Raw genomic sequence first — 20908 nt, forward strand, 5'->3', positions numbered from 1 at the left:
TTTAATTACGTGATTCTGATCTCTTAATATTTGTATTTGTTATTTTAGACACGTGGTCAGGTGTTTGATGGTTATTTATTTTGTTTATCAAAGTATTTACATTAAATATACGACGATTATGTTATTAAATGAAACATAATTTAAATGTACTAGATTAAGGTTGTTTATATAACCAGCGTATACATTGATGAAAGACTTGGTGTTTTATGTAAGATAAATTTGAACAAAATGATAACTCGATAACAAACCATGGTTAAAGCAGACAAGAGAAATCGGAGAGAGATTATATACTCTCGTTCTACCTTTTCTTTTCGAGATTTGATTCATTTCTATTGGATATCGTCAAATTTCAACATCGAAAACTCAGAAGGTCCTTCTCAGATCCGGAATGATCAACAATCCGGATTTTTTGTTTTTTTTTGTAATGCGGTGAGGAGTTTCAACCTGAATGTGCTCGTGAACTTTGGTACAAATCCGATCACACTTTGCAGATTTATTAACCCCAAAATTATTTTTAAAATGTTTCAAAGTGACGTTGAATCCGGACCAAATGTTGAGAAGACTGTTCCATACTGACTTCCCATTTTGTGTACAATTTTCATGTATCCGTACAACGAAAACATGTTAGGACAAAATCAAAAATTAAGTTTCAGGCTACTTTCAAAGAACAGCGAAAGATACATTAGGAGTGAAACATCAAAATTGTATTAAACTTAATATTTAATACAATACAAACTCGGTGGAAGTAACTGAGTTCAGCAAACAGTTAATATTTTGTGTGTCTCGCTTTTCTTCATATTTAATACAATACAAACTCGGTGGAAGTAACTGAGTTCAGCAAACAGTTAATATTTTGTGTGTCTCGCTTTTCTTCATATTTAATACAATACAAACTCGGTGGAAGTAACCGAGTTTAGCAAACAGTTAATATTTTGTGTGTCTCGCTTTTGCTTTAATAACTGCAGATGGTCTTTCAGGTACTGTTGCAACATAATTAATCAAACTATTCTTTGGTAATTTACTTTAAATGTGTCTAATACACCCGCATAAAGTTTTTCTTTGGAAGTATTTTTTGATCTGTCATGTCTCAGATCAGTGAGGGCCGTTGCATCACCTGGATGATTCCAGCAACAACTTTCTCAGCTGAATAATTTCTGCATAGGTTGGTCGAGTGTCTGGGGCCATTATCTTCTTGGTAGTAGAATCCTTTAATAATAATACACGAATCACTTGGTATACCATGATGGAATAGCATCTGATGGTACTTGTGTTGGCCCATTATTTCATCTATTTTGCAAATATCTCCGGTCGCCTTAGTAGAATCCCTGCCACAAAAATCATCACAGTGCCTCCCCTGTGCTTCATGGTAAGTGCTTTGCATTGAAGTAAATATATATCTCTAAAACCTTTCTTTCGTCTGGATGTACAACCTGCTCTTTGAACCAGATATTCCAAACATGGACTCATCTCTCCATAACAACCTTTTCAAATCATCAGCATTTGAGATTTTATAGCATATTTCAGTCTCTTTACAATATTTGTAGATAGAAATAAACGTTCCATTCTCATTGAGTTTTGATATTGTAGGTCTGGACAGTTTTCTGTCATTTGGTTGTTTATCTCATGCTGACAATTCTCTACATTTTGGGGGCCGTACCATGACAAAAACACTTAATACGTTGTATGTAGTTTTAAAGGCTGTTTTTATCAAGGTTTATTTGTGGAGTGTTATTAAATTGGTTTCTTCTAGCTTCTTTCTGTACAGTTAAGACAGTTGTTTCTGACTCTAAATTTGACCAGTATGTTCATTCAAGGAGAACCCTTATGACATGTCCTTGGTACAAATATATGGAAACTCTAAAGCTGTTGAGAGGGGTCATTGAGACGTTACCATAGTGTTGAAACTTGCATTATCTAATGGCAGGGAAGAATTAGCTTCATTAAAATAGAAAGAATGATAAATTATTCTTTTGTCCTGATGCCCCCAAGTGGCTCAACGGTATGTCTGCGGACTAACAACGCTAAAAACTGGGTTTCGATACCCGTGGTGGACAGAGCACAGATAGCCCATTCATTGTGTAGCGTTGTGCTTAATTCAAAACAGCAATCTTTTGTCCTGATACGTTTGTACATCACTGTATTTGATTTCAAGATATGTGCGCGGAAACACGGACAGAGATACACACACACACACACACAGACGGACCCCATTGTAATATCCTGTCCCCATCTCTCCGTGAGCGAGGGTAATGAAAAGAGCTAATTCCATGTTCAAATACAAAATTAACTGTAACCGTAACATGTTAAACTCTGTATTAGTATATAATTATTTACCATAGTTAAAACTATTACATCAAATAAGTCCAAACGAACGTGATAAAATTTAAAGTACACGCCTATCCGTGCGTTAATTGTAACTTACAACTAATTTGTATTATGTATATTTATGTATAATAGCAAGGCTATTTTTTTTTTCATTAATAGTTTATTTTACATATTTCTCCAATAGCTCAGCGTTCAGTTTGCAGGGTTATGACGCAAAAATGAATCATGAACTACTGGATTCGTAATACGTCACGCTAACGACTAGGTCACGCCTAGCCCATTCAAGTTGTTGCTGTAATTTCCCTACAGAGACGTACATATCTTGTTTCTACTTTAAAGTTTCTCTAATTCGTATACCACAGTCGGTCAACAACCCGAGTTGAATTATTTTTGTTGTTTTATTTTTAAAATCGCCACAGCTACATGTCCGTGTTCCATTTTTATAACTTACGTTGTTTTAAATCCAATGTATTAATTTGTTTCCTTTGTTTACTTGTAAAACACCGAGCTGCACAATGAACTATCTGTGTTCTGGCCACCGCTGGTATCAAAACCTGATATTTAGTGTTTTAAACCTGCGGACGTAACCCTCATTATTATGGAGTTTATATGGACCATTAATTAGTATTTGTGCAAGTTTATTGAACTGTGTTCCATCAGCAACTGCGTATTTCTTTTAGCGCGTGCTTTCATGAATCTAATATTTTTAGCTGGTTAAAAAATAGAGAAAACTTATTCTGTTGTTAAGACAATTAAGTACCTGTACAAATAATTATTGTAACGATTGAGGCTAGGTGCATGATGTATTTCTTTGTTTGGATTACAAGAATCTGAAATCATAATTTACGTATAATTTGTACGATTTCTTAAGACTGCCTATATAACACTTTTCTAGGTGCACGTAAAATGTTTTTGATCTTGTATGTGATGTTAAATCTTGGATTTCCACATCAGATTTATCAGAATCAGGCGAGTTGTACCATATGGTAAATGGCAAAACGTGCCGCTGTTATAAAGTCTCTCGCAGCTTTAGATGGAAAAACATGCAGCTGTTCTAAGGCCTCTCGTAGCTTTAGATGGAAAAATATGCAGCTGTTATAAAGTCTCTCGCAGCTTTAGATGGAAAAACATGCAGCTGTTCTAAGGCCTCTCGTAGCTTTAGATGGAAAAATATGCAGCTGTTCCAAGGCCTCTCGTAGCTTTAGATGGAAAAACATGCAGCTGTTCTAAGGCCTCTCGTAGCTTTAGATGGAAAAACATGCAGCTGTTCCAAGGCCTCTCGTAGCTTTAGATGGAAAAACATGCAGCTGTTCTAAGGCCTCTCGTAGCTTTAGATGGAAAAACATGCAGCTGTTCTAAGGCCTCTCGTAGCTTTAGATGGAAAAACATGCAGCTGTTCTAAGGCCTCTCATAGCTTTAGATGGAAAAATATGCAGCTGTTCTAAGGCCTCTCGCAGCTTTAGGTGGAAAAACATGCAGCTGTTCTAAGGCCTCTCATAGCTTTAGATGGAAAAATATGCAGCTGTTCTAAGGCCTCTCGCAGCTTTAGGTGGAAAAACATGCAGCTGTTCTAAGGCCTCTCGTAGCTTTAGGTGGAAAAACATGCAGCTGTTCTCTAACTTTGTGCAGCTTTATTCTTTTCCCCACTTATTTCGTATCATCATGATGATAATGATAGGAATTTAGGTTTTGAATACTGGGTACAAAGTAGACCACTTTCTTCCTCCTGAACTGATGTTGTTTGATGAAAGCTATTTGTGACTTTACGTAAAGTGGTTTGGATGCCGAGTAATGACTCTCACCGTGTCACTCTTCAGGGCCATTTGCGTTTATGTTGTCTGATTACGTGTAATTATGTTAACTGCGCAGACGTGTTCTGTGGTGTTTGTAGAATTACTGGTACTTGTATGATATGTGGGGGTGGGGCTTTAATGTGTTCTATAGCGATTTAAATTAATAATGTGATGCTATCTCTTTGCTTTTGGGGGTTTCGATATTGTGTTTGTACCTGCTTCTGTTATGTTATTTAGTGTTGCATTTTGTTCGTCAGCGCGTTTGTGTTGCGTGTCCTTCTCTTGTTTGGGTGTATCGTGAGTTTGAATACGTTTACTTCTTCGTAAGCTTTTTAACTTCAGTTTGAAGCTTAGCGGTGATAGAAACACTTGAACACTAAATAGCGATTTACGTTTTTAAGTTGCCTGCAAGTTGTACTGGTACATGCTTTCTCATCTGTGCGACGTTAGCTGTTGTGCAGATTAAAGACCGTGACTAGTCAGTCATATAGACTACGAAAAAAAATAAGTGAATATGATCCTAATAATTTCTTATGAACTAAATGTGTTTTTGATAAAGTAATGTTTATATACCGCGAAATTTAGAACTTTGTAGACTAAAGAGAGAAAAAAAAAAAAATAGATACCTAATCCAGTGGCCCGGCATGGCCAAGCGTGTTAAGGCGTGCGACTCGTAATCTGAGGGTCGCGGGTTCGCATCCCCGTCGCGCCAAACATGCTCGCCCTTTCAGCCGTGGGGGCGTTATAATGGTATTCGTTGGTAAAAGTGTAGCCCAAGAGTTGGTGGTGGGTGGTGATGACTAGCTGCCTTCCGAATCGTAACTGCTAAGTTAGGGACGGCTAGCACAGATGGTCCTCAAGTAGCTTTGTGCGAATTTAAAAACAAAAAAACAAACAAACTTACATGTTTTCTCCTGTGGAGCCCCCCAGTGGCTCAGCGGTATGTCTGCGGACTTATAACGCTAACAACCGGGTTTCGATACCCGTGGTGGGCAGAGCACAGATAACCCATTGTGTAGCTTTGTGCTTAATTCTAAACAACAACAACCTCCTGTGCAATAAATAATACTATAATTTTCGAACTTTAAATTTATTATTTGAGATAACAAATATTGAATAAAAATATTAGTAGTAGGTTTGCAAGTTTTAGTTTTAATAATTAATGAACTTCTAGTTCAACTTTCTAATATGAACTTTCTTTTAGTTAATTTATTTTTGCATTCAAACTGATCAAATGTTTTCCAACGCAGCAGTATGGATGGGTAAGATAGCATCACGAATCCAGTGTTTCAGTTCTTCAAGGTGTTTTGTTATGGTGGACTTTTGTTTTCAAAACGTCCCAGAGATGAAAATCTAAAGGGGTTAAATCGAGAGAAAGAGTGGGTCATTTCATACGTCCTCCACTATTAATCCAATACCCTGGAAAAGTTTGGTTTAAAAACACTAACAGTTCAAGTAAGGTGGGGTGGTGCTCCGTCCTGTTGGAAGATAGATAGCTCTTTGTAACAACCAGAATTTTCCGGCGTTGTGGAATAAAGAACTCTTGTAGCATATGTGGTACGAATTTCTAGTAACAGTGTGTGTGTGCGTTTTCTTATAGCAAAGCCACATCGGGCTATCTTCTGAACCCACAGAGGGGAATCGAACCCCTGATTTCAGCGTTGTAAATCCGTGGACTTACCGCTATACTAGCGGGGGGAGGGGCTTCCAGTAACAATTTGTCCGTCAAAGAAACAAGAAGAAAACCAAACTTACAAGCCTGCTACTTGTATTTGTGTTATCTCAAATAACCATAAAGCTATTCAACTTTGTTTTTTGTATAATAATTTTCATACAACCTGTGTGTATATATATGAAGGAAGCAGTGTCTGGCGAATATACTTAAGATGTTTGTGTGTGTGTTTTCTTATAGTAAAGCCACATCGGGCTATCTTCTGAACCCACCGAGGGGAATCGAACCCCTAATTTTTAGCGTTGTAAATCCGTAGACTTACCGCTGTACCAGCGGCGGACCTCAAGCTGTTTCTACTTGAGATAAACTCAATATTGCATCTCTTGTGTTAAATTACCGTTAATAATTGCGTAGTTTTCTCAAACCTCTCTCATCATGTGGGCTCAATTGCACCCCTCTATATAAAATAGTTGAATTTTAAATAGTCATTTTATTAATACCGTTTTGCTTAAAACAACTTTAGAATAAAAACAGAGTAATACTTTATTTGAACTAAACTCCTTTTAAAGCATTCGACCATTCAAATTATGAACACTGGAGTTGATTCAGTATTCAACATCGTATCTGTATTAGTTTAAGAAGATGAATCCTTTTTATATCAGATTATATGGCAGAGTTTCACGAAATTAATACGTTTAAATTAAGACAGTTGATTTTCCCTTTAAACAACATAAGATTATTCTTATGTTTGATTCTGTTACAGTTCTATATCATTGTTTTCTTCTGAAGATGAAGGGCCCGCCATGGCCAGGTGGTTAAGGCATTCGACTTGTAACCTGAGGGTCGCGGATACAAATCTCCGTCACACCAAACATGTTCGCTCTTTCAGTCGTGGGCGCGTTATAATGTGATGATCGATCCCACTATTCGTTGGTAAAAGAGTAGCCCAAGAGTTGGCGGTGGGTGGTGATGACTAGCTGCCTTCCCTCTAGTCTTACACTACTAAATTCGGGACGGCTAGCGCAGATAGCCCTCGTGTAACTTAGCGCGAAATTCAGAACAAACCAAACTGAAGACGAAACGTTTATGTATAAATTTAGTTTGGTTTTAATTGTTATGTTACAACTAAAATGTTGAAAAACGAACTAAAGCTCTGTCAGATGTGATAAACTGGTAACGTCCCATCTGTAAGTTAAGATCGTTTCTGCTCCAACTACACTGTCAACAACCACAGAGTCTAGGGGAGCTTCTTTGTAAAGGACACAGTAATTCTCCCAGCTTTATGTGTTGACAGGTTTCTACAATCTTTTCCCAGACAATAGGACCGTCCAACTCACAACAGATGTTACAACTATAAACCCATTTTGACGTGTTTAAATATTTTGTGAAGCAGATATAAAGATACCACCTTTTATTTAGCCCTTTGTCCGTTGCTCCATAACTCTTGTTGTTATATCTCGGGAATCATATGGGACAGAGGGGCTGAAGTATCTCCAGTGAAAATGCTTTTTATATTGTAGGGAACAGGATATTGGGAACAAGACCTTTTTAAATCTAAAATAGAATGGAAGATGTAAGCTTTCACCGTTTGTTAGGTTTTGAAATTATTGTCAGTTTTTTCTTGTTGACATGTATATAAACTATACTCGAGTTTCTTCGACCATATTTTCTTTTGTGATCTTTATTTCCGAGCTGTTTCGTAAAGCATCTGCTGTGTAAAGTTAGGTTCTTCAATGTTCCGTACCGCAGTGACGTTTCGTAGTTACACAGGTAGTGAGCACGTTGTTTGAACGAGAATTGTTTCGAAATATTTGCATAACAGAACATGAAATTTAAAGACAACAAGGAACATTTTGGCGCACCAAAGCCGTCTCATGCGTTAGACTAGCCCCCCAGTGGCTCAGCGGTATGTCTGCAGACTTACACGCGAAAATCCGGGTTTCGATACCCGTGGTGGGCAGAGCACAGATAGCCCATTGTGTAGCTTTGTGCTTAATTCAAAACAACAACAACAACAGCGTTAGACTAAACTTTAAAATAAAATTCAGGTATTGAATAAAATCTTCCATCAAACTTTAAAACTGTGACATTCTTTACAGTTGTCGAAGGGTTAGAAAATGATTTTTCATGTAATGGTATAGTTTCAACAAAAGGCATTTTCCATGTAAAACATAAGACTGTTTCGCATATATGTCAAATCATGGCTGACAAATGTCATAGGACACAACTTAAATGCAAAGCAAAAAAAACTCCAACAAAACCTATGCCTATTTATTTGTGTGTTGGGAACTATACGGGTATTAATTAATTGTACATACAAGCCTTCTAAATGTTGCCCACTGAGTTAGACAAACCTTGATGTTTCTAAACAGTATAATTTTGTCACTTTGTAATGTCAGACTTTCGTCGTAACCAGTTCATACTGATTGGTTCAACGTGAGCACTCATATTTTATTATTTAGAAATACAATAAGACTTCATGATACGTATTTCATATAGAACTACGAATTCATCGTATTTTATATATCATTGTTCCTTAACCCTTTTTTGGGTCACGGACCCCTTTGAAAATCTGATTAAAAAGTTACACACACACACACACACACAAATAAAAAAAAAAAACAATTGAAGGTAAATTAATTGTTTTGTCCTCGGACAGAGTGCCATTCAACATGGTATTATGTATTTAATGTCAGTTATCAACTGTTAATTGTACCCTACATTGTTATCAACTGTTAATTGTACCCTACATTGTTATCAACTGTTAATTGTACCCTACATTGTTATCAACTGTTAATTGTACCCTACATTGTTATCAACTGTTAGTTGTACCCTACATTGTTATCAACTGTTAATTGTACCCTACATTGTTATCAACTGTTAATTTTACTCTACATTATTGATTTAGTAACCGTTGAAGATAGATGAAAATTTATAGAAAATACACGAGAATAGTGAAAAAAACAAAAACAACTATAGATATACATTTCAAAGATTCTGTTGGTTACGTAAATACAATAAACAAACAGTACTGTGAACTTTTTTTTTTAACGTAAACATTACCTTGCACTTTGAATTGCCATTCTGAGTCAAACTAACAAACATTGGTTGAGTAAATACGTCTGTAACACGTGTGTGTGTTTGTCCATTTCACTGAAATCATGTCATATTTTTGTGAAGGTACACTTATTCAATTCGTAATTGTGGTCAGCCTTCCTCTGAAATAGGGGGCCGGTCCAAAGGGCTGATCCTGAGGGCGTACGGATAACAGCTAAAATTACTAAGCTGTTCATTCGAAGTATTGTATGTTTTTTTTATCTTTGTTTTAAACTTATAATTCATTGTACAGAATACGACACGCAACAGTATACCGAATCAATTTAGTTTTAAGGCAAGTTGAGTTTGGTTCAGTTTTTTTGCTCCTTCAAAAAAAATAAACAGTGACATATGAAATGTCTCGGGACGCAATGTTCTTAATGAGATTGGTTTTATATTCTACTTACAAGAAAGCCAGAATTCAGTTTCTTACTAGAGTGGTTCACACAACGTCAGTTAAATGTCAGATATGTATTAAATCATTATTTTATGTATAAAAACAATATTTTTTCTTTTTGGCTCAGAAGTTAATCAAATTATTATTTTTATTAAGTAAACGTTTTTGAATATTTAAACACGCCCTCTATACAACGTACCTCTTCTAATTGCCTCGCACACGCGTGTACCATCAGAAAACGAAAATTGTTACAAATTGACGTTGATTGTTCATCGTCGGAGCTACTTAGGTAGGTAAAGATACCTTTCATCTTGAGTTTAGGTAAATTTATATATGGAACCATCTGTACTGTTATCGTGGGGTAACTTTCAAAAGTGTTTGTGTTATAATTTGATACTTACGTATGGAACTTTTCACGCTGTTGAACTGATTGTAACCGATAATTTCATGTAGTGCTCTAAAGTTTGAAACGAATCGGAAGAATATTATATAGATTTTTCATAGATGAAATAATGAGGTTTAATGAACTTAAGTGTCGCTTGTATTATTTTAAGTCATTACAGTGTTGAAACTTTCGGAGCACTTTGATGATTCATGTCTTATAAACAAATAAAAAAAATTACAGTTATCTTTCTGATAGCAAAAACGAAACGTCATTATTACTAATTATAGCGCGGAATTATCAACTATAAAGAATTTAAATTTCACGTGACTTAAGCAGGGGAGTAAAAATGTAAAAAACAAACAAACTTAATTCCAATTAGAAAGACATTTATTAGAAACTCTTCAACCATTAAACACTCAACATTATTGTTAACTTTCTGTTTCTGAAGTAGCGTAGTTGTTTATTGTAATTCCCACGTGTTCTTAGACGCTTCATAAATGAACAGTTATTGTAATAATAACCATTTTCCTTGCCAGAAACGACTATGACTACAGTAGGCACGAATAATGATCTCAAAATAATCGTCACGTGCTGTCATAAAACCCACGTGCTGTGTGTGTATTTAAATTACGTACTGCCTCAGTGTAAACTCCAGTGTTGCACTGCTATCGACAGTTGGAGAACAGTGATACAGTTTTTCAGCTCAGTAACTTTGTTGTATATACGTCTCTCTAATTGGAATTGGTTTTGACATATTTTCGACTCTTGTATTTCCGTGATAAACTACAAATAAAATGTGCAGTTTGGTAATAGACTTCTCAAAAGAAGTTTTATACAAAATTTAAGAGCGGAGGTGTCACGGACAAAATAGTAAAAGTGATTAGCGAACTTGCAGCGCTGGGAGGTTTCTTTTAAAAATTTAATTGGGTAAATATTGCCCAGATAACGTCACACGTCGATTATAGACGCGAGTATACAATTCTAAAATGATTCAACATGTCTTTTGTACATTATCAAGTTGTAATTAATACGTTTTTAATCACGTAAATACATGGTAGTGTGGGTGTTGGGAGTGCCATTATACAATTTTGAATGGCTGTTTAATTAAACGGGGTCTATATTACTTGCTAAAACATATACCTTTTACCAAAATGTATGAAAATTAGAGGCTGTTGAAACGGAAGTGTCTTGCTTTTGACCAAGGTGTGTGAAAAAACTAGAGGCTGTTGAAACGGAAGTGTCTTGCTTTTGACCAAGGTGTGTGTGAAAAACTGGAGGCTGTTGCCCAGCACTTTGAGCCTAAACTAGAAGAGCTAAGACAGATGTTACACAGTTGATATCTTAATTACCAGATGCTTGTGTTTGTAATTAAGAACAAAGGTACACCCACCACGGGTATCGAAGCCTGGTTTCTAGCGTTGTAAGTCCGCAGACATGCCGCTGTGCCACTGAGGAGTACCAGATGCTTAAGGGTGTATATTTATATATCTTTGACAGCTTCTAAAAAAATTAAGGAAACTAGATCCCCCTTCCAGTGGCATGTCTTCTAACTTAAAACCCTAGAATCCGGGTTTCGATATCTTTGGTGTGCAGAGCACAGGTATTCCCATTCTGGATAGTAAAGGAAACTCATTTGAATAAAAAATTTATGGACTTTTTTGTCACTTGATAAGTGCACTCGCTTAAGGCGTTGCTTGTTTCGTTCCTTATCGTTGAACGTTTTTTGTTGTTGTTGAAATAGAACCCATACGGTACTGTGATAATTGTGTCATTAAGAATTCTAAGAAACCGTAAGGGAAGGCGAAGGACAATGTGGTATAACTGTTATATCCAGTGCCAACCAGGTCTGTCTTTCGTTCGGTGGCGCAGATAGCCTTGTTGCTTTGCTCCCTTAAATCACCAAACCAACCAACCAGCCAAGTTTCGTTTGGTAATAAGTTACGTGAGGTTGGCTTTTGATACTACAAACATGTAGTAGTTGTATACAATTTATACACACACACACACATTAATGATTTTAATGAACAAGAACCGTCATGCTGTGAATAACTTTAAGTAAGTAAATTCTAAGTGTCATTTATATTTTAGGGCGCGAATTCGTAACACAACATTAAGTTGTTTTTCTTTAATACTTTATCTTAACACCGAATATTTATTTGTGTTTTGTCTGTTAAATTATTATTGTATTCTCTCTTACAATAACTGGCAAGCTAGTATTATTATGTCATTAACACCCAGTCTCAACATTGTCACAATAGTACGAGCGTCAGAATAGGAGAAAAAAAAGTCAAAATAAACATGTCTGCACTTGGAGTAATAATATAATACTAGCAAGATACGTTATATCAACCTGTCACTTAGATTGGTTGTATTGTTTAAACAATATTTTGAAAATTGGTATAAGTTATTTAGTGGGATAAGTAAACCAGAAGCCAGGCAATTCGTAATGCTCTAGTGTCATCATATGCCATTAAGTTCATGCTGTGTTCCAAGTTAGTGTTTTAAAACTGAAAAACTATTTTACTTTTTAATACTTGTTCTTCATTCTTCTTATAGGTGTCGCTGTGTTTATTGTTTCGTCATGAGATGGTAAACTTATAAATCACTTTCCTATTTATTTTTATTTTAAAAATGTTGTTACGGCTGTTTTCGTATCTTTCTTAACATCTCAGCAGTTGATAACTCGTGTTTTAATGTAAATATCGTAAAATGAAAACATTCTTAAACAACAAGCTAATTCACAAATTAAGTGTCTAGCTTAAATCTGTTGAATGTTATTTTGCGAGTCGTAACCATGAAAAACTTAGAGTATCTTTACCCCTGTATTTTGATATGACCGTATTGTGTAGGTCATATCATGTTCCCACCGAATTCGCGAGATGACACAAGTCATTGTTACAAGATCCATCACTCATGCATTGATTGTTTTGAGTAAGATTGCGCAATGGCACAGAGAACATTTCCAACAGACGGTAGGTAGGCTGATAAAGGGCTAGTTTCCATCTTAAAAGCGTTTTTCTGTGCTGTTGAGCAACAAAAGATGGAGTTTGCTTAAGAAATATGGCTCTTATCTGCTTAATACCCGTTAAGTTGTTGGGCAGGGTTGCGCAGAGTGATGGTTACTTAGCCTTTTTGAAGAGAATTGATGCTGAAAGAAAGTACAGAAGGTTTCCGGTTAACAGGAACGTTGAGATCTGTTGAAAGTAATGCATCATTTCTACAGGTTTTGAATACCCCTTTTATAATCCTGGAATCAACGAAGATATTCACTTCACGCTTCCCTCCAACTTATTGTACATCTTAGCAAGTGACCGGTTTACTGTATACAGTTACTTCGAATGAGCAACTGGGTTTTGATTGGCTGGTTAAGGAGTGCTGTCAGTAAACAATTAACTTACAAAAAAAACGCTGGGTGTTGCAACTGAAGGGAAACATTTGTTAGAAATAGCACCGAAACGGTCCTGTTTGTTACGCAGAACTGTAGTGTTTTGCATAATTCGTGTATTTTTTGCGTTTTTATTATTTATTTGAGATGTTGCCAGCACGTTTCTGGTGTATTTTACCGAGAGCAGAGAAGCTTTTTAAGCATAAATTACACAAAACTAGATGGGAAAAAAAAATCTTAAGTTTTATTCAGAAATTCACAATTCTCAACGAGGTTAGCGTAATTTCTGACTGCCTTTGCACCCTGCTAGTACAGCGGTAAGTCTCCGGATTTACAACGCTAAAATCAGGGGTTCGATTCCCCTCGGTGGGCTCAGCAGATAGCCCGATGTGGCTTTGCTATAAAGACGCACACAAACACACGGACTTTTCTTTCTCGTTTGCTCCTCCCCAGTGGCACAGCGATACGTTTGTGGACTTAAACCCTATAAACCGAGTTTCGATACTCGTGGTGGGCAGAGCACAAATAGCCCATTGTGTAGCTTTGTGCTTAACTTCAAATAAACAAACTTTCTCAGTTAAAAGTGTCAGGTATAATGGCGGGGACGCAAATGGTTTGTTTTTTGTTTTGTTTTGAATTTCGCGCAAAGCTTCACGAGGGCTATCTGCGCTAGCCGTACCTAATTTAGCAGTGTAAGACTAGAAAGAAGGCAGCTGGTCATCACCACCTACCGTCAACTCTTGGGCTACTTCATTTACCAACGAATAGTGGGATAGACCATAACATTATAACGCCCCCACGGCTGAAAGGACGAACATGTTTGGTGTGACGGGGATTCGAACCCGCGACACTCGGATTACGAGTCAAGTGCCTTAATCATCTGGCCATGCCGGGCCAACGCAAATGGACTTCGAAGGTTTCGTCGAATTTACCTTTTGAATTCATGGATTCCAATTATTTTGTAAACAATAAATACTGAAATCAGTAAAACGTATGACAGTAAATGTGCGTATTTTACTCGAGCAGTAAAAAAAAGTTGTTGTGCGCTTTTAAATGCTTAAATAAATTTGAGGTCATTTACTTCTGACCTTATATATATATATATATATATATGTCCTATGTACCTAATTATAATAAAGCACATTGTGATTGATTGTGATAAAACTAGGTTAGTATACGTTAAAGTATTCGTGATTCTGAATGATGACATGCAGTGGGTTGAGGAAGATCCACGTACGAATAGAGATGTCTGTATAACGTACGCAACCACTAAAGGATTTCCTCTATTTCATAAAATAATAAACCTGAACATGGACGTCCGTACTTGCCTTCCTGGAAAAATGAGAACATAATTAAAATAAAGTACAGAACAATGAATATTTTGACCTTCTAAGGTCATCTTCAGGTGAACAAAGAGAGTTTGCAACTGATCCTTGTTCTGTACTTTATTTTAATTCAAGTTTTAATACCCATACCAGACGGCTTCAGAATGCATGTTTACTTCAAGTGGGTTTCTCGTCATCTTTATTCATTCAGCATGTCTATATGAATATTTATTAACTTCACAATTTCGCGCCACTTTGCTACTCTCTGGAAAAAATTTCTGCGGACCCTCATGACAATAAATTAATTAAAAGTTGTTTTTTCCTATCGCGTTTTAAATACTTTGCACCGTAGACTACACCAGATGATCCTTCAGCCCCCCCCCCCTCCTCAAGACATCTGATCAAACATGCTCGCCCTTTCAGTTATAAGGGGATTTAAATACTTTGCACCGTAGACTACACCAGATGATCCTTCAGCCCCTCCCCCCTCAAGACATCTGATCAAACATGCTCGCCCTTTCAGTTATAAGGGCGTAATAATGTTAGGTCAATCCCAATATTCGTTGGTAAGAAAGTAAACCAGGAGTTGGTAGTGGGTGGCGATGACTAGCTACATTCTCTCCAGTGTAGCATTTACTAAATTAGGGAGGGCTAGCGCAAATATTTCTCGTGTAGCTTTGCGCGAAATTGAAAACAAACCAAAACCGATCTCCATACATCCCAGCTGGAATAGACACCCCATTTTCAGATATGCTAAGTTTAATCCTGTCAGAACTCTTTGATAAAATCCCAGATCTGTCACTGATAAATATAGATGTAAATTAGATCACATTAGTAGTTTGTTTTGTTATACATCTTCAGACATGAACATATTTATCGTTTATCTCTCGAAAAGAAAATAGAGTTTCAAATCTAGTAATACCAATACACGTGCATGAGAATATTGTGTGTCAATAAATTCGACATACCCGTTTACTGATGCATTTATAAGTTTATCGTTCATAGTGTTTAATAATGGTTAAACAATTCATTTGTTTTTTTTTGCCTCTGGCCCCCCGCTTGTACAGCGGTATGTCTCCGGATTTACAACGCTAAAATCAGGGGTTCGATCCCCCTCGGTGGGTTGAGCAGATAGCCTGATGTGGCTTTGCTGTAAGAAAAACACAAACACATTCTTGCCTCTGAATTAGTTCGGTCCGCGCAGTGGGCGCAGGGCGTATAGCCCACTAAGTAAATATGGGTTTTGCTCCCGGTAGCTCAGCGGCAAGTCTGAGGGCATAACACGCTAAAACCAGATTTCGATACCCGCAGTGAAGAGAGCACGGTCAGTTGGGTTAGCTTTGCGATTAACTGCCAAACAAACCGTTTTTGTTGTTTGGGTTCCGATTATTGACGTGTTCTTATATCGTACTTAACTGTGGGAATATTATATCATATCGTGTTGTGTGAATGTTCTGTTTTTCCCTGTTGCAGTACTATTTGTTTGTTGCGCAAAACTACTGGGTCTCATCTGGACTAGCTCTCCTTAAGTTAAAAGTGATAGACTAGAGGGAAAGCAGCTAGGTAATACCATCCGCCGCCAACACTCGGCTATTCCTTACGTACAAAAATAGGATTCACCGTTACTTATAGCATCCCTACGGTTGATTGTTTGTTTTTGAATTTCGCGCAAAGCTACTCGAGGGCTATCTGCGCTAGCCGTCCTTAATTTAGCAGCTTAAGATTAGAGGGAATGCAGCTAGTCATCACCACCCACCGCCAATTATGGGGATACTCTTACTAACGAATAGTGGGATTGACCGTGACATTATAACGCCCCCACAGTTGAAAGGGACAAACATGTTCAGTGACTGGTTTGGAACTCGCAAGTTGCGAGACGATGATTCTAACCACCAGGCCTTGTCAAGCTTGTAGTATTAGTTAGTGTAAAAATATTTTCCAGTTGGAATTGAGTAGAATAGATCACTCACTATGTAGAAATATATATATAGAATCTCAATAAGTAGCAGTGCTATGGATTTTAATATTTTTGATGTTACTGCATTTTTGTGTCATGTTATCAGTACAAGTGGGCTATCTACACAATCTCCAATCTTTGGCCCATCGGGAGATTATTTTTTATATAACTCCTACGTTTTAGAGAGAATATAACCAACAAAGCCATGGACACGTAAGTAATTTGACGCACAAATAGTTCAGAAAATTGTCAGATCCCGTCGGTAGTCAGGTATATTAAAAGCATCTTCTAGGGCACCATTGCTGATAAAACTGTAAAATAGTATATTTTGTTGAGAAAAAAACATTTTTTTATTTTATTTGTGTCATAACGAATAATTTCCGATACGTGATGTAATTGATTGAAATTGAACTGTTTATTGAATAATTTACTAAAATAAGAATCTTTAGTAATAACTAGTGTTATGGTATCTTATTTTATGTGAGAGTAAATATTATTCATGAAGGAAGATAATCACCTATACGAAAGTAATCGAGTTCTTGGATAGTTTGAAATATTAAATACGTAACAAATGTTGATGTTGTGAAAGAAAAAAACAAACCCATCGTTTGACTTTAGTGAATGTAAACGCGATCTAAGAAAATATTTGTTTTTAATTTCTTGAAATGATTATGGGTAATTTACATTTTAACACTCCTACGAAAAGTGGGGCCTAATAGGCCCCAGAGTAACTTGAAAGGTCATTAATATTAGGCTAATAATTTTGTATTTAAATGAAATTACCATTTAAATCCATTAATGAATGGATTAACGAGATTCCCACTGTCCCTATCTACTATCTAGCGAAACCACAGCCAGGGGAACGGGCTTGGAGAAATCAGGACTAGAAACGTCTTTTCGTAGGAGTGTTAAAACATATTCTAGATTTATTTTAAAGCAATAGGATTCTATTGTCCAAATTACTTCTGACATGTATGTGAAGTGCAGATATTTTTATTATTATTTATTTAAAGCTCTTCGGCATAGTGATTTCCCTGCAATGTTTCTCATTATCACTGCATATGTAGACAGTTACAGCCATTTTATTCGTTACCTTAAGTCTACGGATTTACAATGCTAAAATAAGGGATTCGATTCCCCTCGGTGGGCTCAGCATACCCCCCCCCCTAGTACAGCGATATGTCTCCGGATTTATAACGCTAAAATCAGGGGTTCGATTCCCCTCGGTGGGCTCAGCAGATTGCCCGATGTGGCTTTGCTATAAGAAAACACACATTTATTCGTTACCGTGACAACTTAACTGAGAATATTTACCCTGGTTTTGTTTGCACCTGGCTCATAAAATAATTACCAAATATCGCTACTTCACTTCATAAATGGCATTAATGAATAAATTGTACACTTTTCTTTTTATGTCTTTTCAAACCTACGCCTTTAATTTCAGTATTCGCTAAAGAGCTATCGAACCAGGGTTATAACCTTTAGAGAAAAAAAAAAATTTCTTGATTTACCGATGCCTAATAAAGCAGTGCGTGGCTACTTACGTTATCTTGTTCACTAAAGACGTGTTTGTTTTTCTCTAAGAAGAAATTATTCGACATAGGTGACATCGATTTTCCAAGAGGTACTTTCCTTAAAAAAAAAAAAAAAAAAGTTATTTAAGATAATCGTGTCTTTTATAATATATATAAAAAGTTACTTGAGTGTAGTGGTGAATTTTCAAACCATTATCTCATGTTACTGTGTGCAACTGGAATTGTGGCACACTCAAACCACGCTACCTACGTAAGTAAGGTTTTACAGAAACGGTTGAATGAAATTGAAGTACAACTTAAGTACTACAAATCTTGACAACTAAGGCGCTTGGCAACGTTAACTGCTATGTGTTGTAATCGACTCTTCGTCGTTTTCTTTGCTTTGTAATCCCGTATTTTATACCACTTCTGCCAATAAAGAAAAACGTAAAGGTTTTCAAAGGGGTGGGAAATGCACGATTTGTTAAAATATTATTTCACGTTTTTCATTTCTTTCACGTAAGTATTTACTTAAAATTTTCACTGAACGGTTTAAAAGCAATAAAAAAATGCGCCACAGAGATTTTAAAATATTTTGAGAACGATCTTTGTTTTCGCTTTTGGTGTTATTTGTATATAGGTAGTAGAAATTTGAATTGTCTTTCGGTATTAAAAATATGTTATAATTTAAAAGCATATAACGTATTCTCGATCCCATGCGAATATTTTCTGTGAACCATGCATTCCCTTATTTAAAAAAAAAAAAAAAACAAAAAAGGTTGCGAAATATGATCATACCTCTAAGAAGGTGTTAAAATATTCTAGTAACATTATAGTTGATAGTATTGTTAATTTTAAAACGTACGAAGTTGTAAAACAAATAACTCATCCCGACCTTGGCTGCTTTTGTAAGTCACTGCTACCACACACCCCCTCCCTTCCTGTGCTCGTTTTCCCTTCTTCTCTTTGCTGGGGCGGGACATTCTGGGGACTTGCACGACAACAGGGGACAGAAAACCATTAACTGGTCTTGCTGAAACAGCGGGAACAGCGGCAGTAAGCAGAATGGCCTGTCTCTCACAGCAGCCTTAGAGAAGCGAATTACCGGAACTACTTTCTTTTACTCGTCCCGTCCCCACGAAGTCAAAAGAAAGGGCAAGAAGCAATCGTTTGGATTGCGTCACAATGGAAGGAAAACCAAAGCCAGCTGCAAAACCTTTCAGAATTGAAAGACCTTTTTTTTTCCTCGTAGGGATACTTGTGCAAAAAAACAACAACATAAATATAGGACTATAGTACCAAACTTGTGAATAATACATCTGAAATTATGTAGTGAAATATAATTCATATATTTATATTTAATATTACTTGTTATTGATATACATGCAGATTTTTAAAAGTGTGCGATTTAATTTTTTTTTTTATTCACCGTGTTATTTTCATGCCACAGAAAATGTGTTGCGTTATTTATTAGTAATTTGCTTTCAAATATGAAAGTTAGCTTCTGAAAATATGTACAAACTTTTTTTTTATGAGTTGAACAAACAATTCGTGTCGTAGACCAGTCGTGAATTACGAAACGTGTTGTATGTTGTTGCTGTTTAGGAACAAAGCAAATGTTTCAACTCACGCAAACACAGTTGTAGCTAAATGTTAAAGCCCAAATTAGAGGTGTTTTTTTTTTCTCTTAATGGGTGCCGCAACATGAATAAAAAGTTGCAATGTTAAAAATTTTAACATGAAAATTTGGAACAACATGATACCTTTCATTTTTATGAAAATACAAGCCTAATATTTTAAAATTGTAATTAGATCAGCAAGATAATAAAAATAAAACAACAATAAAGAGCTATTAATAATTTCCTATATCTTGACTTAGGTTTTGCAATGATATAATTGCAGCTTATTTAAAAAATCAGTTACAAAGAAAATAACCATCTAGCATGTTCAATTATCCTTTGTGTGTGTGTGTGTTTTCTTATAGCAAAACCACCACGGGCTATTTGCTGAGCCCATCTAGGGGAATCGAACCCCTGATTTTAGCGTTTTAAAACCTTAGACTTACCATTGTACTAACGGGGGGGGGCGTTATCCCTTGTTTTATTGCAGCTCTTTTTATAATTAGCAAATGACTTCTGGGTAACAAATGACAAAAATGAAAATGAACAAAAGTATTACAACTGACAAGATACTAAAGAATTATTTGTAGTCTAGACTCTAGAACACAAATCTTTACTTTGTTCTTCCAAAATGCTAGAAACCTGGTTTCGGTACCCGTGATTGGCATAGCACAGATAGTCCATTGTGTTGCTTTGTGCTTAATTACGAAGAATATAGTTTTTCTTATACACACATTATAACTTGTACGGAATATTGATGAATGGATTGGGTAGTTTATACGTCCTTGATAAGAATGATAATTTGTTTTGGCATGCAAGTTTGTCGTTTGAACATAAACGTGATTGAACTTCTGTAGTCTACACAAGTTGAGATGAGGGCTGTCAGTTAAGTAATTTTCTTGCTTCAGTACCCCGTAATCAGTCCTATTACTGTGTTGTTGTTTTTATTTTTTAAATAAAGGTTGGAAAATTACTTTGCGCAATTGCCGTGACAGTATTTTTGTTCTATATATTCACAATATGATTTACAAAAGAACTGAAGATTGTAAGACAACACTGAAATAATTAACAGTGGCGTTAATTTTTCAGCCATATCAGTTATACACATACTGTAAACAAACACGACTGTTCTTTATGAAAGATCGGTGTATTTTAGGCTTTCGTTCTCAGTTGCGTTTTCCATAAAACTTACGGCATGAACGTGTTTGAGTGCGTGCACATTACGTGTGTAACAGCATGATTTTTCAGTTTCTCTGAAATTAGTTATTGGTCAGCTAATTTTTAACTTGATGCGAAGCCCTAGTAATAAATGTTTTCAACAAAATTGACTTAAGGTTTTAGATCTTTAAACAATTCCTTTTAAAACTTCGAAGTATAATTTCATACAACTAGTATAAATATGAAAGTTTATTTTGAATAGTTGGGCAAAGTATAAGTGCT

General features: G+C 36.1%; 1 protein-coding gene and 1 long non-coding RNA gene across 4 annotated transcripts in view; one reads left to right on the top strand and one right to left on the bottom strand.

Annotated features, from left to right (window-relative positions):
* LOC143231862 (uncharacterized) overlaps positions 1 to 19178 on the bottom strand; it is a 29475-nt gene extending 10297 nt beyond the window's left edge. Inside the window, exons 1-3 of one of the 2 annotated variants that reach the window (XR_013017243.1) lie at positions 18745 to 19178; positions 17880 to 17967; positions 5255 to 5471 (exon numbers count right to left, since the gene is read on the bottom strand). This is a non-coding gene — a long non-coding RNA (uncharacterized LOC143231862). Of the gene's footprint in view, positions 1 to 5254; positions 5472 to 17879; positions 17968 to 18744 lie in introns of those variants that run through there. The other variant, XR_013017242.1, reaches the window with a different exon arrangement.
* The window catches only part of LOC143231861 (protogenin-like), a 103221-nt gene that overhangs the window by 34571 nt on the left and 47742 nt on the right, over positions 1 to 20908 (top strand). The window lies entirely within an intron of this gene.

The sequence above is a fragment of the Tachypleus tridentatus genome, chromosome 11, assembly GCF_004210375.1.
Source record: "Tachypleus tridentatus isolate NWPU-2018 chromosome 11, ASM421037v1, whole genome shotgun sequence".
Taxonomy (NCBI): Eukaryota; Metazoa; Arthropoda; class Merostomata; order Xiphosura; family Limulidae; genus Tachypleus; species Tachypleus tridentatus.